General features: G+C 36.5%; 1 protein-coding gene across 4 annotated transcripts in view; it reads right to left on the bottom strand.

Annotated features, from left to right (window-relative positions):
• Window positions 1–16,558, bottom strand: part of LOC125093318 (bifunctional heparan sulfate N-deacetylase/N-sulfotransferase 3) — a 178,217-nt gene that overhangs the window by 146,623 nt on the left and 15,036 nt on the right. The gene's annotated exons all lie outside the window — the stretch shown is intronic.

The following is a 16,558-nucleotide window of genomic DNA, read 5'->3' as shown; positions in this document are numbered from 1 at the left end:
CTTGAAGTTCCTCACATACCATCCATTAGCAAGTTCTTTCAGCTATATGTCCATAAGATATCTCAAACATGCTATCTTTTCACCATCTTTCTTATCACCATCATTACTTACCTGGCCTATGATGACCATCTAGCTGGGTTCTCATCTTCCATTTTCTCTACAGTCCCCTCTCCATATGACAGACAGTATGATTTTTTAACCTGAATCAGACCTTATCACTACCTTGGCAAAGATCTTCAGTGGCTAGTCCCTGAAATTAGATAAATTCCAAACTTCTCTCCATGGCCTACCTGGCTAACTTTCTGAACTAATCTCACCTTAGGCTCCTTCACATCCACTATGCTCCACTCACGCTGGCCTCCCTTTTCTCTCGCTTAACCACACTAAGCTATACTATAGGGTACCTTGTGTGGAACTCTCTCACCCCAGATCTTTTTATTCATGGCAGGCTGGTCTCTTCTTTCAAATCTCAGCTCAAATGTTTTATCAGAGAGGATTTCCCTATCCAGTATCTCCAAGTCAGAACTCCCCTGTGCCTACCCCCAGCACCTTCCATCACTCTTGTGAGCTCACTGAATGCATTTCATTTTGTTCATATCTCTCTTATCTCTATACCCAAGATTTTGTTGTTGTTGTTGTTGTTCATTCGTTTTTATGTTTATTGTCTTGTTTCTTCTCATCAGAGAGGTGAGGTGTATGCCAGCAGTGAACTTGTCTGTCTGGGCCACCACTATATCACCAGCTCCTACCAGAATGCCTGGAACATAGCAGACACCTATTACTATTTTCTGAGTGGATGAGCAAAAAAATGGTCTCATTTTTTTCTAGCTGATCTTATACCTCTACATTATTTAGAACTAATTTTACTCATGTTAGAATTATTTCCAAAGTACCGCTCAAATATTCTCTCCCAAATTCTTTCCAAATTTGCCCACAGATTTACTGAGGGCATCCTGGAATTAGGTATCTGGCAGATACAGTAATTCTTACAGGAGACATACATGCTATGAAGTTGGTATTGTTCTCATTTTACAAAGATGGAAACTGATGGTTTCAGAGAGGTTTAGAAGATTGTACAGAGTTACTCCACTAAAGAGGGCACAGTTGAGATTTGGACTCAGGTTGATCAGTCTGACTTTAGTTCCCACATTCTTTTCAGCAAGTATTTTATGTTCAGCTATGCAACTGGCAAGGAAAAGTAAATAATCAGAAGATGAAATGACAGACAGCTTTTCAGCCTGTATAAATGTGAAAGCAGGGAGGAGGATGACTGAGGTCTACAAATGGTTGAGGTTAGAAAGAATGGTCAAAGATTTTGTAAGAGCTAGGGGTTGGGAAATTTATTTCAAATTAAAAGTAAGCTTATGAGATGTGTTACAGTAGCAGATGGTAGAGAATAATTAGATAATTATCTTTTAACTATTTTAATAAGATTTGTTATAGATGGATCATAGGTTATTCAGGGAAATCAGTGTGTTTTGGAATATTCTTCACCTGAAATGCTAAAGTCAGAGAGCTCAACCACAACTTCTCACAACATGCCTTTCATTAGAGCTGTCAGGCAAAGCATAGCAGGTGGGCCGATGATTCTAAGAATTTCTAAGAATTCTTAGAAAAGGGTGTTCTGCTCATGCTATTTCATCATACAGTTACTCTGTTCAGATCAGTTGGTGCTGGGCTTTCCTTAGTAATGTTTGAAAGACATTCATAGTCTGAACTGAAAGAAACCTTAGAAATGATTAAATCCAACTCTTTCATCTCAGCAAAAGAAACTAAACCCAGGAATAATAATTTATAACTTGTAAAGTGCTTCCACATTCATAGGTTCCCTGCATTCTCACAATGGCTCTCTGACCAAGGAGGTGCATTATTTCCACTTCCGTCTTTCCATGGGGGAGTGAGGCTCTGAGTGGTTACGTGTAAGCTGGTCGCTACAGGAATAGTGTGTGGGGTACTGTGACTTGGTATCTTCTGAAAAGGCTGCATAAGCATTCTCCTTCTATGATATTAATGAGGTTCTTTTAATTTATTTTTTTAAATTTTTATTTATTTTTATTTTTTTAAGGTAAACTCTGTGCCCAATATGGGGCCCGAACTCTTGATCCTGAGATCAGGACTCTCTTTACTACCAACTGATCCAGCCCCAAGATTCTTTTAATTTAATTCTGATAATGTTCATGAGGCTTTCTGGGAATATCAACACAAAGGCTATATATCAACTCAGAAATATACTGTTCTATCTATGGAAAGTGAAATAGAAGAGAAAATGTTAACTGACTAGAGAGACTAAAAGTGTAAGGAAACTAAATCCTCACTTTAGCTACATGAATGAATGAAAATAATTTCTGACGTGTTAAAATGGGGGCAATAAAGTGCAGAGACCCTCACCTTCAAATGGCGTATGTCTTTTTCTTTGTAAAAACACAGTATTGTATAGACCAATAATGACAATTAACATCCCAGTGGAAAAATGGGCAAAGGGAGATTCTCGAAAGAGAAATAGAAATGGGCCATAAACATATGTGATCATCTTAACCTGCTGCCACAATTACATAAATATAAAAATTAATGAGATAGAAATTCTTATTCATCAGATTTTCAAACGTTAAAGAATGAGTAAATCCACTGTGTAGTGGGACTTAAGGGAATTTCTTTTTCCTTCTCTTTCTTCTTTATAATTGTCTACATTATTTGATTACTTATTACAAAGTGCATATGAAAAACAAAGTGTATATATTATTTTACATATTTGAAAATCATGAAAATTTATTTTCATTTTGGACAAAACAAACCAACCTAGCTCACATTAATTGGAGTTTCTCAAAGACAAATGTTTAGAGCTTTCTAACATAAAATTTGTTTTCTTCATTCAAAAAATATTCCCCCCCAAAATGTTCCTCATCTGATGGGAAAACTCTATCCCACCTACAATTCAAGAGAAACTTTTGTGATTTCTTGGATATCACATTATAAGCACATTCAGTTACACTTAGAATACATCCCTTACTTTCCTCCCGTCATCCCTCCCTCCCTCCCTCCCTCCCTCCCCACCTCCCTCTCTCTGGTCCTTCTTTCCTCCCTACTCTTCCCCTCCCCCCAAATACCACTTCTCTATCATAGTTCTTAAACCTCCTGCTCAGGGACCTCTTTGCCTTAGGAGTCTTTCTTCTGACTGACCTGATATTCAGGTTCCTGAAAGATCAAAGAAGCCATGCACCATGCAAAATTATCCATTGTCTTCTTAATTAGCTCGAATTAAGCCATCCATTTGTTGGAATCATTTCCTCAAATCCTCTGCTTTTCTGCTTCTTTTGCCTTCATGTAAAATCTACTCTATGTCCACAAGATGTTTCACATGTGTACACATTTGCTAAAATATTGTCAGACAGTCTTGCTACATGGTATGGCTAAAAAATAAGTGAAAATAAGAATTCTTCCAGTCATAAATCAGTCTTCCAGTCTTAAAATCAGTCACAAAAACTATTCTAATTCGATTATGATCGCTTCCCATCGTATATTTGCTTACATAGGTAGAAATATATACTTTAATATAAAATCATTTTCTCTACAGAGAAAGATCATAGGACCCATGTCTTTGTATTTTGCAGTAATATTGAATACACTTTATTTAAATCAGTAATTCCCCAAACGTGAATGTTTATCAACTGCATTAGAATCACCTACGTGAGCATATTAAACATAGACATTCCTGGGCCCTCCTCCCTAGATCTACCAAGTCAAAATCTGCTAGTGTAGGACTGGGAAATTAACATTTTTAAACAAGCATTTTAAAATGATTATTTTGCCTCTTCTGTGATTTGGAAACTCATAAAGATAGTTTCATCTTGATAAATGATTAAATACATCTAAGTATCTCTAAGTTGAAGACTGTTTAAGATGAAACTAGTGGCAAATTCTTGGATTGTTACTCTAAAAAAATACTGTATCACCCTGATTTTTATTCATTTACAAATTACAAGTTGATTCATCACTGATGACTTTAAATACATCTGTGTCTTAGGCTCAATCAACAATAAAAATATAAATTGTTGAATATGGAGCTGAGTATGTCACAGATGATGATACGTTAGTGACTTGAAGCATTCACTTGAATTTGATAATGATTTTGCTCCTTAGAGACATTCAGTTAAAATAGAGAACCAGTCTGAAAACTGTTGCTGGCTTGAAAATAAAGATGCGCAGTTAATTATCTTCCCAAGCTCTCCTTGTTCTTTGGGATGTTGCATTGACATTATGTCAATTTCTAAGTGCAGAGCATTGAACACTGGGCCTCTGCCTAGGTTCTGAATTATCCCAAAGGGATGATGAACAGCCTCCTGTCACTGGCATCCATTAGAGACTGATCCCATTTAAGGAAACAGGACTTTTTTGAGTACAATGAACAACTGGGTCTTCTCTGAGAACGACTACTGAATGCTAATTAGTTCTTATGAAGTTATAACTGACAATGATTTTGGAGATCTGGTACTAGCAAGAAAGTTCCAACAAGAATGAAAAATATGGATTTCCTTTTTCATTGTTCATCGGTCCCTCCATCAGATCAATGACAATGCCCCTGTATCAGATAAGAAATAATAAAGATTGGGAAAGTGTTTTTCCCTTTATTCCCTTAAAATGCTTATGACATTTCTGTAGCAGATTAGCAAATTATGCAAAAAATCTATTGAATATTAAGCTAAGCTATTTTTGTCAAAGCAAATACATTAGAGTTAAAATTAATTTTCATTATAATACCTTCTTGCTTTTGAAAATATTGTCAGATAATTGTTAAATGTTATGCAAAATTTCAGTATGTCAGAAATCCAAGTCTGCCAGGACACAGCAACAAACTATTTTGATGACAGCAACTCTAAAGCTTGAAAAGCTTATTGTCAAAACCACTCAATTCAATTACTCAAGAGTATCAAGGAAGTTGTCTTTCTAAGAGATGAATTCAAATACCTTGTCTCTTAGGGTTCCTAAGGAATATCTGTGTTATATGTTGTTTTGGTGTAGTAGATTATTTCATTCAAGATAAAGATAGTGAAGAACCACCCCCCCACCCCCCTTTTTTTGATAGATGATTGTTCAGTGCCTCAACCAGCTGGTTTAATTTCTACACACAACGTTTCTTCTTTTTCTCTTTTTCTTTTCTCGGAAAGCTGATCCTACTCAGTATATATAGTTCAGAGGGAAAAAAAAAAAAAGAAACAGTGAGTTACGTAAAAATAAGTCTGTAAATCTAAATGGGGAAACAAGAAGCAATGCTGTACAAATCCAAACACCAGAGAATCAAAGGAGGGTAGCAAGAGTGAGAACAGATACACAGATGGAATAGAACTCTGCTGTTTTTGGATTAGGGTAATTAGGGTAGGGGATTCCGAAGAGGGGAAGACTGGTAAAATAAAACAAGGGTACTGAATCTGAGGTGGATACAGAAACATAAGATAAGATAAAATGGAAAGAGGAAAAAAAAAGCACAATAAAACCCTTACATAACTGTGTGCTTAAGTAACTGTGTGATAGTTGTAATGAACTGGCTTTTACATTTGGTTTTTAATTCACCTAATAATGGATGCACGTCTAGAAAAATGATATTAGAAACTAGTGAAACTAGTGAAGTAGTGAATTGATGGAAGTTACAAATCTTATCCTACTGAGTAATCTTCGGAGAGCTAACTTCTTAAACTACTGAGGTGAAGTTGCTCATGTTAACTTTAAGAGTGTAAGGGATAGAATGAGTTTCAGAGCATGATAATCTAGTTGTCCTCAATTAATTACTACTGGTTCAGAGAGTATATATATATATATATATATATATATATATATATATACACACACATATATATATATATATAAAATGAAAGTTTCATTTTCCAGTGAGAACAGTAGTAAAATCTCTCTTGGGGGAATGAGTAGCTATAAGAATGACTGGCTTGATTAGGGGTGCCTGGCTGGCTCAGTCAGTTAAATGTCTGACTTTGGTTCTAGTCATGATCTCTGGGTCCTGGGATTGATCCCACCGTCCAGGCTCCTGCTCAGCAGAGAGTCTGCTTTTCCCTTTCCCTCTGCTCCTCCCCAAGCTTGTTTTTTTTTTTTTTTTTCCCCCCTCTCTTTCTCAAATAAATAAAATCTTTAAAAAAATTACTGGCAAGATTACATAAAGAGCATAGCTTGTGGTAGGCAGAAAAAAAGCCTATTCTCCCCCCCGCCCCGCCCTGCCCCCAAGATGTTCAAGTCCTAATTCCTGGAACCTGTGAATATGTTACTTATGGCAAGTAGGATTTTGCAGATGTGATTAAGTTAAGGATCTTGAGTTGGGGATTATCCAGGTGGGCCAATCTAATCACAGATGACCTTAGCAGTGGAAAACCTTCCCAGTTTTAGCCAGAGGGGGACAGGACTATGAAAGAAAGGCAGAGAGATGTACAGCACTGCTTACTTTAAAGATGGAGAGAGGGAACATTAGCTAAGGAATGTGGGTGGACAGTAGAAGATGGACAAGATGAGGCAATGGGTTCTCCCAAAAGGGGCACCACCCCACCAACACTTTATACTTAGCCCAGTGAAAGTGACAAGTTAGACCTCTGGCCCCCAGAACAGTAAAATAATAAATTTGGGTTGTTTTATGCCACTAAGTTGGTGGTACTTTGTTACAGCAGCAATAGAAAATAAAAATATAGCTATTTTAGTAATTGGTGCAATTAATAATTATAACTACTAATTATAATCATTGAATTATTAATATGAAAATGAAAAACCACTTACTCTTTTAAGGTAAAACTCTAGTATGCACCAAATGAGTCAATTTTAATACTTCTAAAATTTTAGTCCACTTAGAGGCTTAATAAAACAAGTTAACTATTTCCTTTGTCTATAAGCAGTCCATAAATTATGTCAAGTGTATCTCATAATTTATTTTATATCAACATTATGATTTTAAGACCTATTTTGTATCTTAGGCTACAGTTTCATTATGCATAAATGGCCTATAAAAGTTAAGAATAAAAAGTCCTTTAGCTATTAATTCATGCTTCCCCGAGACTAAGAGACAATATATCAGTACTTTTTGCATTTTTATACACTTTAAAAAATGTTAAAAATGCCTGTATAAAGCACATTAAAACATTATAGGGACAGTAAAATCTGAGCTCATACAGAAAGAAAAAAAGTTAAAATATCTAAATCATGGGCAGTTTCTATTCTTTAATTAATCTAGTACCAAAAGTGTCTGTCGCATGCCAGTTTAATTCACTACAAACTGCTAAGCTGATTAACCAGAATTGTAGGCAAAATGCCTATGTTAACTCAAATCTTAAAGTAAAATCTAGCTTGTCCATATCATTGCAGTTATAAAGTCCAAGGCACTCTAAGGGTGTTCTGTTCCACATTTATAATTAAATCTACAGCAAAGCTTCAGATATGACCAATTAATCTATAATAGACTCTGTCTTGGATGCAATCTGCTATACAGTAGAATTTGCTAGGGAGGTTTTGATATGGACACCACAGTACTGTGTTAGGTTATAACTGGGAAGCAGCATGAGGTGGAAAAGTCTGCTTTGGCAGCCAGGTAGGCCTGCATTTTGTATTCTGCGATGGGCACATCCTAGTTTTAAGATCTTAGGCAAGTCAGTCTTAGTATATGAATCTCAGTTTCTTTACTTAAAGTGATGGTACTTATAGTCATTGTTTTATAAGATTTTTGTGAGAGTGAAGTGACAATGAATGTGAAATACTTAAAACAATATATGAACTCAGTAAGTATTAACCTGTTTGGGGAGCAGTTAAATACCCCCAAACATATCATTATAAAATAACCACATGTTCTATAGGCTTAACATTATAAGTCATCATCACAGAAATACAAATGCAGATCCCTTTATATTTTGAATTACTTCTTAGAATTATGGAATATTAAAAAAATAAAAACTAACTCAACTTTCAATCCACAAAAGGACATACCCAGTAATCAGCAAACTGCAAAATTTTCTCCTTTTTTACTTCTTTTATTAAAAAAAAATGTGTTTCATTATTCATCAATGTACCCCTTGAAATCCCTATCCACAGCACTTTGCAGAATAGATGTTAATAATTTTCAAAACTGAATTGACTATCTCTAGAATCTAAGTCTTAACTCAAGAGTTTTGGTCTTCTAATCTGCTGCTAGTCTAGCGTGTGGAGGTTGCCATGACCTGGTTGAGCTCTAGAACCATCTATAATGGCTCTGCTCTTTGTCATGCTTGGAAAGGAGATTCACTGTATCAGGACTTTAAAAATGTAACTAGTCCCCAAATATTTTGTTTCTACATTCATATAGTGTTCCACACACGTTTGTCTCCTTTAAATGATTTAGAACTCATTGTTTTAGAATGTCATTGTGTAACAATAACTCCTTAATAGTAATAGTAATAGAAATACATTCTATCTCATAATTTAACAAATTTAATAAAATGTATTAAGTGTAAGTTGATAATGGGTATGAAACAGTTTTTTTCCCTTTGCCTAAACTATTATCTTATTTCCCCATGATAAATTATTGCCAAAAACTATTTCCAGGAAATTATTTCCTTAAAATAACTATTTGTATAATTGCTAACACACTATGTCTATTTGAGTTTGATAAGAATATTGAGAGTGATGCATATTCCTGTATATTATAAATCACAAATTATAAATTACAAATATGTATTACATCAAACTGAAAGAGGAACATTTCATAGACATATATAAGTACAGTCCCAAACTGCCTAACTTTTTTGACAGTTCTAAGATAATTAGAGACCAGTGGATTCTCTCTCTCTCTTTTTTTTTTAAGATTTTATTTATTTATTTAACAGAGAGTACAAGCAAGGAGAGTGGCAGGTAGAGGGAGAGGAAGCAGCAGACTCCCCATGGAGGTTGAGCAGGAAGCCCGAAATGGGGCTCTATACTAGGACCCTGAGATCATGACCTGAGCTGAAGGCAGACGCTTAGCTGACTAAGCCACCCAGGCACCCCAGAGACCAGTGGATTCTGACATATTCCACTCCTACAAGCATTAAGGTGACTTCTAGGGATCCCTAATATTCCTAATGTGGGCTACATTGGTTATAGATGAGGGAACTGTTAACTAAGTGTTGTAAACTCAACAAAACTATCTTTCAAAGATGAGGCTGAATAAAGGCATTTACATTCCATAAAAAAAAAAAAAACAACCTGGGGGAGTTTACCATGAAGAGACTCCTTGTGAGGGCGGGGGGGGGGGGGGGGGGGGGGGGGGAAGCCTGCATCTGTGCATTTGCCGTTTCTGCGGTGTAAATGCTACCTCCACGCCGAATTTCAAATTGCTGCTATGTCCTGAGGGAAGAGACGACCCCAACTGTCCTGCTGAGCCTGTGTGAGCTGATTTGAGCACAGCCCTGAGGATCCCAAGTGCTAGGGAGAAAAGCGAGCAGGAAAAGATGGGGGGATTTAGCAATTGCAATCTAAAAGAGAATGGCCAGAGGAATCTTCACCCAGAAGGTACAATTTGAGTAAGGAATGGAAGGAAGTGAGAAAGAGAGCCATGCACCCAATTTTGGAGAAAACCGTTTTCGGCAGAAAGAACCGCAAGTACAAAACCCTGAAGCAGGAGCTGGGAACCGCAAGGAAGCCAGAGAGGCTACTGCAGAGTGAGAAGTTCAGGTGGTTAAAGGCAGGGTATACAAGACTGCAAGAATTTAGGCTTAGCGCGAGATTGGAAGTCACTGGAGTGTTCTGAGCTGAGGAAGGACAGGATCTAAATTATATGTTAGTGGCCTCAGTCTGGCTTCTCTGCTGAAAAGGAGTAAGCCAGGATAATAAAGCTTTGATGGTAGTAAAAATAATGTCTAAGATCTGGGATTCAACAACAATAACAACAACGAGTTAACATCCAAAACAAGAACAGCTCATCAACCAAAGGAGAGTGGGCATGACTGGGAGATAAAGTAACTGCATACTTTTTGACTGAGGTGTGAAGACATTGATTATTATTTTTTTTTTTTAAAGATTTTTTATTTATTTATTTATTTGACAGAGAGAGATCCCAAGTAGGCAGAGAGGCAGGCAGAGAGAGAGAGAGAGGAGGAAGCAGGCTCCCTGCAGAGCAGAGAGCCCGATGCGGGGCTCGATCCCAGGACCCTGGGATCATGACCTGAGCCGAAGGCAGAGGCTTTAGCCCACTGAGCCACCCAGGCGCCCCGAAGACATTGATTATTAACACTTGTTTAACACATATGTTTAAATTTCTGGAGAAACTCCTAGAAGAACAGAAATAAAATATATACCTTTCAAACCAGGAATGGGTAGAAAAAAGAAGGAAACTGACAATAAAGGCAATAAAAAACAGAGCAAAAGAAGAAACTGAACAAGTGGGACAAATATAAGGCACAAAATAAGATAGCTGAAACCAATCCATACACACTGATAATCACATCAACTGTTTGTAGATTGATCTTGTTAACTAAAAGACAAATATTGGCAAAGTAGATAAAAAGAAACTTAACTGACAAGGTGTTTTTTTAAACTAATTTATAATGTCAAGACATGCAGAGAAGACAGAACAAATATAAAAATGAGGTAATGTGCAATTTTAAAATAGTAACCCTCCAGAAGCTGGTTAGCTATGTTAGCATAAGGTAATGATAAAATTTTCAATTAATATATAAATATATATGTAAATATAAATGTGTATATATGTATATACATCCTTAACATAGCTTTAAAATATAGAAGGTGATAATTGATGGAAAAGCAAGGAAATATTTACAACCCACTAACAGAGTTAAAGAATTAAACACACCTCTTTAGAAAACATCAATTTGTACACCTTGTTCTTCCCCCTGCCTCCACAAAAAGATAAAAACAGTAAGAACATCGAAAATTTGAACAACATAGTTAACAAAATTGTGCTAAGTGGAGAATATTTGTTTTTATCAAGTACACAAGCAATAGTATATCCAGTCATAAAGTAATCCTAGCAAATTTAAAGTATCCGTTTCAAGCAGATACATGCTTCCAGAGCAAACTGCAGTTAAAATGAATATCAGCAAATAAAGATAAGAAACAGCAGAGAAAATGGAAAGGAATTAGAGAACTATGAGGGAGAGAGAGAGGGAGTGTGTGTGTGTGTGTGTGTATAGGGGGAAAAGAATTGGTGCGGTGTAGGTTTTGACATCCATTCGGGGCACTATTAATAGTGAACTATCTGGAGAAATTTTTGTTTCCTTTCTATTTTTACTTATGACAGAATAATTGATTGCAGGCCTTCCCTGCTCCCCCCCCCACCAGACATTTGGCTTGTTAAGTTCTTTTTCAATGGTTTTATGAAGCCTCTGGCTTTACTTTAGCTGGGGTAGTGGATATTCTGATGAGAGAGTGAAGTCAGGCAGATCACCTTTACACTCCAATTATGGTCTCCAAGGGTCGGCCCCTAGTGAGACTGAGAAATCAGCCAAGTCTGTCTTCTGAGCCTGATACCACTTATTTCTCAGACCTTTATGGCTTTTCCTACTTCTATTTTCAGTTCTTTCTTTTCCCTAGGCACTCTGGGATCTTTAGTTAGTGAGGATAATAATGATAAAGTCACTGATGACATTGTATCAAGATTTAAGAACTGCCCTCTCCTAAGGCCACTTTTAAAATGTAGATATCTTTAGGGGACAATCTACAACAGCCAAATTAAGGAACAGTGACGGGTCAAAAACTAGTGGGAAAGACTGGGGATGGTGTGGAGATGGAAGGCCTTGCTCAGTTGCTAACCTCCAGTCACACTGTGGGCACCTCTAGTGTGCTAATAATGTATGGCTGCACTGGTTCCTCATTTTCTCATGGATGTTAGGAAGTTTGCAAGAAGACAATGTGTGCCAATCTTAGGAGGAGAAGGAGGGAGAAACACGGGAGGAGGAGAGTGATATATAGCTCTTTTATTTGTTGAGAGTATAACCACACATAGTTCCATAAAACTTTGAAAGACTCCCTTCCCTCTTCCACTTCCCAACTGTCTTAGGGGTGAAATGTTATAGGGAACAGTCTAAGTCTATAGATATAATGGATCTTAGGCCTAGAGTGAATTCATTCTTCTAAGGGAGAATGTGAATTGTTAGTACTCATTTGGTCCTGCTGTGCTTTCACTGATAGCTTTAAAATACTGTAATGGCAGAAACATCTATTCATAAACCACTTTCCCTCTCCAAAACCCTCTCCATGCACTTAGTCTCAGGAAGTCTGAGGACAGGTCCTAGAAAACTAGGAACTTGAAAATCACAAAACTAGTCCACTGTGAATTTGAGACAAGTCTTGTCCACACAGTTCAATAAAACACACTCACACCCCTTTTTCTGACTTCAATAGGACTGAAATGAGCATCGACACTTTTGGAGAACATATTAATTGTCTGAACTATATGTTCTTTGGTTCTCTAAGGGCTATGGCTGATAGTTTATAAATTCTGCAACTAAAAAGGACACCTTAGGTCTGTATTTTTTTCTTCCTCATGAAGGGTCATATATTTTGTGCCATGTCAGCTTCTTTCGCTCTTTAAAAAGTGCTCGTGTTATTCAATAGCTATTTGCATTGCTAATTCTAATTTTCTAGTTAAGCAAGAAAACACTTTTTTTTGTTCCACATAAAGAAAAAAAAATAACACTTTTGCAGTGACTAGTATAATAATTACAATTTATGTGCTACACACCATCCTAGTTTTGCAAGAATCATTGTATGTTGCCTTCAACTGTCTCACAATCTTTTCAATTTTCCTAATACTTTAAATAGGGGAAATACAATATTCTTCATAAAGGATAATAAATAAAAGAACTTGATTAAAAATATTTCTATTAAGGGGCACCTGGGTGGCTCAGTGTGTTAAGACTCTGCTTTCAGCTCAGGTCATGATCTCAGGGTCCTGGGATGGAGCCCTGCATCAGGCTCTCTGCTCAGCAGGGAGCCTGCTTCCCCCTCTCTCTCTCTGTGCCTCCCTCTCTGCCTACTTGTGATCTCTGTCTGTCAAGTAAATAAATAAAATCCTTAAAAAAATATTTCTATTAATTAGGTACTTTTAATTACCACGTGCACAACCTTTTCTTGGATCACACATGCTCTTTAATCCCCCTTTCAAGGAAAAAAGATAAGGTAAGTTTCCTAACTAGGTTAATTAACCCTGGTTAGTTAGGAAGACTTATTTCTCCAGTTTGCCTGGGACTCTGAGTTTTAGCACTGAATGCTCGCAGTCCAGGGAAACTAAGGTAGTTGGTCACCCTAACTCCTGTTCGTCCTCCAGCTATTTTCTCTTCTATCCTTCACATCAAAATTTCTCCACTGAATATTCTACACTCTTCTTCTCCATGTCTTAACTCTCTCATTTACTCCTGAACTTATTGCAACTGTGCCTCTGCCTCGAGGCATGCCTCTGGCTCCGTTCTCCTGCAATTTGCAAGCGGCTCCAATGACCCTCATCTTTCAGGAAAGGAGACTTGTAGTTCTTACCTCAGTGGCCCCTGCTGCTGGATTTTATACTGCAGTTCATGCCCTCCCTGACATTCTTTATTCCCAAGGCATATACAGTAGTCCTCCTTATTCACAGGAGAAATGTTTCAAAGCCAACAGTGGATGCCTGAGCTTGCAGATCATACCAGACCCTACATATGTTTTTTCGTATACATACATCCTTATGGTAAAATTTAACTGATAAATTGGGCACAGGAAAAGGTTAACAACATTAATAAAATATAATAATTATAATGATATACTGTAATAAAAGTTATATGCATGTGGTCTCTCTCTCCAGCATCATATTGTACTGTACTCACCCTTGTGATGACATGAGATGACAAAATGCTTAATGAGGAGATGAAGTGAGGTGAATGACGGAGGCAATGTGACAGTGTTAGACTACTATTGACCTCGTGACCATTTGTCAGGAGGATCATCTGCTTCCTGACCATGGCTGACTGCTGGTATCTGAAACTATGGAAAACAAAACCACAGATAAGGGGGCACTACTGTATAAGAGCACAGCTTCTTAGTCCCTGACACTGTTCTCTTTGACTCTTAGTAATGAGATCATCTCTCTCCAGTTGTCTTCTGAAAGATGATTTTCCTCAAGATTCTATACTATACTCCATCTTTCCCCCTTATCTTCTAGAAGCCCTTTCCCTGGCTAATCTCACATACTTTCATGCTTTGAGCCATTCCCTCCATTGAATAGCAACTTTAGAACTTATGCTTGCCATCCAGACTTTTCTTGAGAGCCAACTACCTATTAAAACATCTGTACCTGTATGTCTCAGATGCACTTCAATAATTTAACATTTTTAATATGGACTCTAATTACCTTCACTATGATCTTCCTGTTTCTGGTTTTTTCTTTGTTTGTTTTGTTTTTGAAGATTTATTTATTTATTTGAGAGAGAGCACAAGTGGAAGGGGCAGAGGGAGAAGGAGAGAGATTCTCAAGCCAACTCCACACTGAGCACGGGCGCCTGACATGGGGCTCAAACTGAGACGTCACCAAGAGTTGTATATTTAACCAGCTGGGCCACCCAAGTGACCCTCTCTCCTCTTTGTTTTTGGAATAATCAACCATTATTTACATAGCCAAACATCTTAATGTTATCCTTGAATGTTTTCTCCTTCATCTTCACTGACCCAGTAAGTTGTTCGATTTTACCTCCTAAAGAGTTCTTAAACTAGTCCTTCCTTCTCCATTCTTTATCATTTCCTAGTTTCAAGAAATTTCCTTTTGTCTGAAATATCACTGCTGTAGCCTCCCAAATCATCTTACTGCTCTAGCCTTGCCTTCAAAATCTGTCCTGCTTAATGGAGCTTAATAGTTTCAGGTACACATTACATACTACAGTGTTTCCCAAGGCGGTACTTAGGTAAAAGGAAGGAAAGAGAGAGAGAGAAAGAGAGAGAGGGAGGAAGGAGAGAAAGAGAGAGAGAAGCGAAGGAAGGAAGGAGGGGAGGAAGGGAGAAAGTAGGAGGTGAGGGGGAAAGAAGAGGGAAAGAAAATGTTTACACTCTCAGGGTAACTGCATACAGTAAATTAGTGTTTTGAGACACAATTACAGATATAATGTAGAAGTAGTTTAAAAGTCCAAATAATTCAAAATATACTTTCTTTTAAGCCTTCGGATTGGTTAGAAAATATATTCCCATCTAAATGAGCAATTCATTAAATTTTTTATACATGTTTAATTCCTATTAAATGTACTCAATTGTAATGTGGCTTTTTTAAATATTTAATTTGTTTATTTGACAGACAGAGATCACAAGTAGGCAGAGAGGCAGGCAGAGACAGAGAGGAAGGGAAGCAGGCTCCCTGCTGAGCAGAGAGCCTGATGCGGGGCTCGATTCCAGAACCCTGGGATCATGACCTGAGCCGAAGGGAGGCTTTAATCCCACTGAGCCACCCAGGCGCCCCTGTAATGTGTTTTTTAATACCCCTTAAAAATGGTTTAATCTTAAGAGCACTGAAGACATTTTATATTTTGTATAATTTTAGAGGATATAGTAGGGTTTACATATAAAACTTAGGCTTATCTAGCACATTTTTAAATGGCATCACAACATATTTTCTCAGTTTTAAAGAATTATAGTTCAGAAATCAAACCTTAAAAACATGTTTTATCATAATATTTTGAAATGAAAAAATTGGAAGAGAAATATATACTTTTTGTAATTTTCAAGTACATAATGTTTAAGCTACCAACTTGATTTTAATTTAGTTATAATTTTCAAGTATATTTCATAAGACTTAATGAAAACTTAAGCACAGCTTCTATGTTAATTAATTTTTATTGAGTTAAAAAGAAGAGTCTAAAATACTGTCAAAAAATTTTTTTTCTTCCAGTTTTCACACTCTCTTATGGTAACATTTAATGGTCCTTCTGGTATTCTTAGCTCATTGACTAGTGTGATTAACATTACTATTATTTGCCAGATGCTTAGTCTTTATAGAAAAGAATGCAATTTTCAAGATCTTTTCCATCTGATTTAGTCCTTTGTATTTTACCAAAAGGTTAAAGCTGTACAGAATAAAAAATATGTATCAAAATATCTCCTTTCATTTTTATGAGAAATCAATCTGTAATATAAGAAAGATAGAATCCTATAGTATTCTGAATGGAAAAGTAAGATAAATGTAGATCATTTTAATTTCTAATTTCATTAATATTAAACAACCAGTTGTTTATGTAATACAATTCATTCACAACAATCAACTATCTTCAAATAATTGTTGTTTACTTAAGGGCAACAGTTTTATACAGTGAGAAATCTAATACCATTTAATGCAGCATGATGGGCTTCATATATGTATCAGAAGTGTTCAATGAATTTTGAAACTTAATTTAAATCCTTATGTTTGTGTGTGAATAAGTATGCTTGTATATTCATAACTTTCCATATTTAGCAGTGCTGATTTTAAGAGTTTCAAAAAAATATAAGAGAAAATGAGCTGCACATTTGACTTCCAAAAATATCTGAACTTGCTACTTATGAGATCTTTAATTCTTGAAAATTTGTGGGAGTATTTATTTTCATTAAAACAAATTTA

Source organism: Lutra lutra, chromosome 2 (assembly GCF_902655055.1).
Source record: "Lutra lutra chromosome 2, mLutLut1.2, whole genome shotgun sequence".
Classification (NCBI taxonomy): domain Eukaryota; kingdom Metazoa; phylum Chordata; class Mammalia; order Carnivora; family Mustelidae; genus Lutra; species Lutra lutra.
Note: the sequence above shows the minus strand (reverse complement) of the source record. Positions and strands in the feature narration are given on the sequence as shown.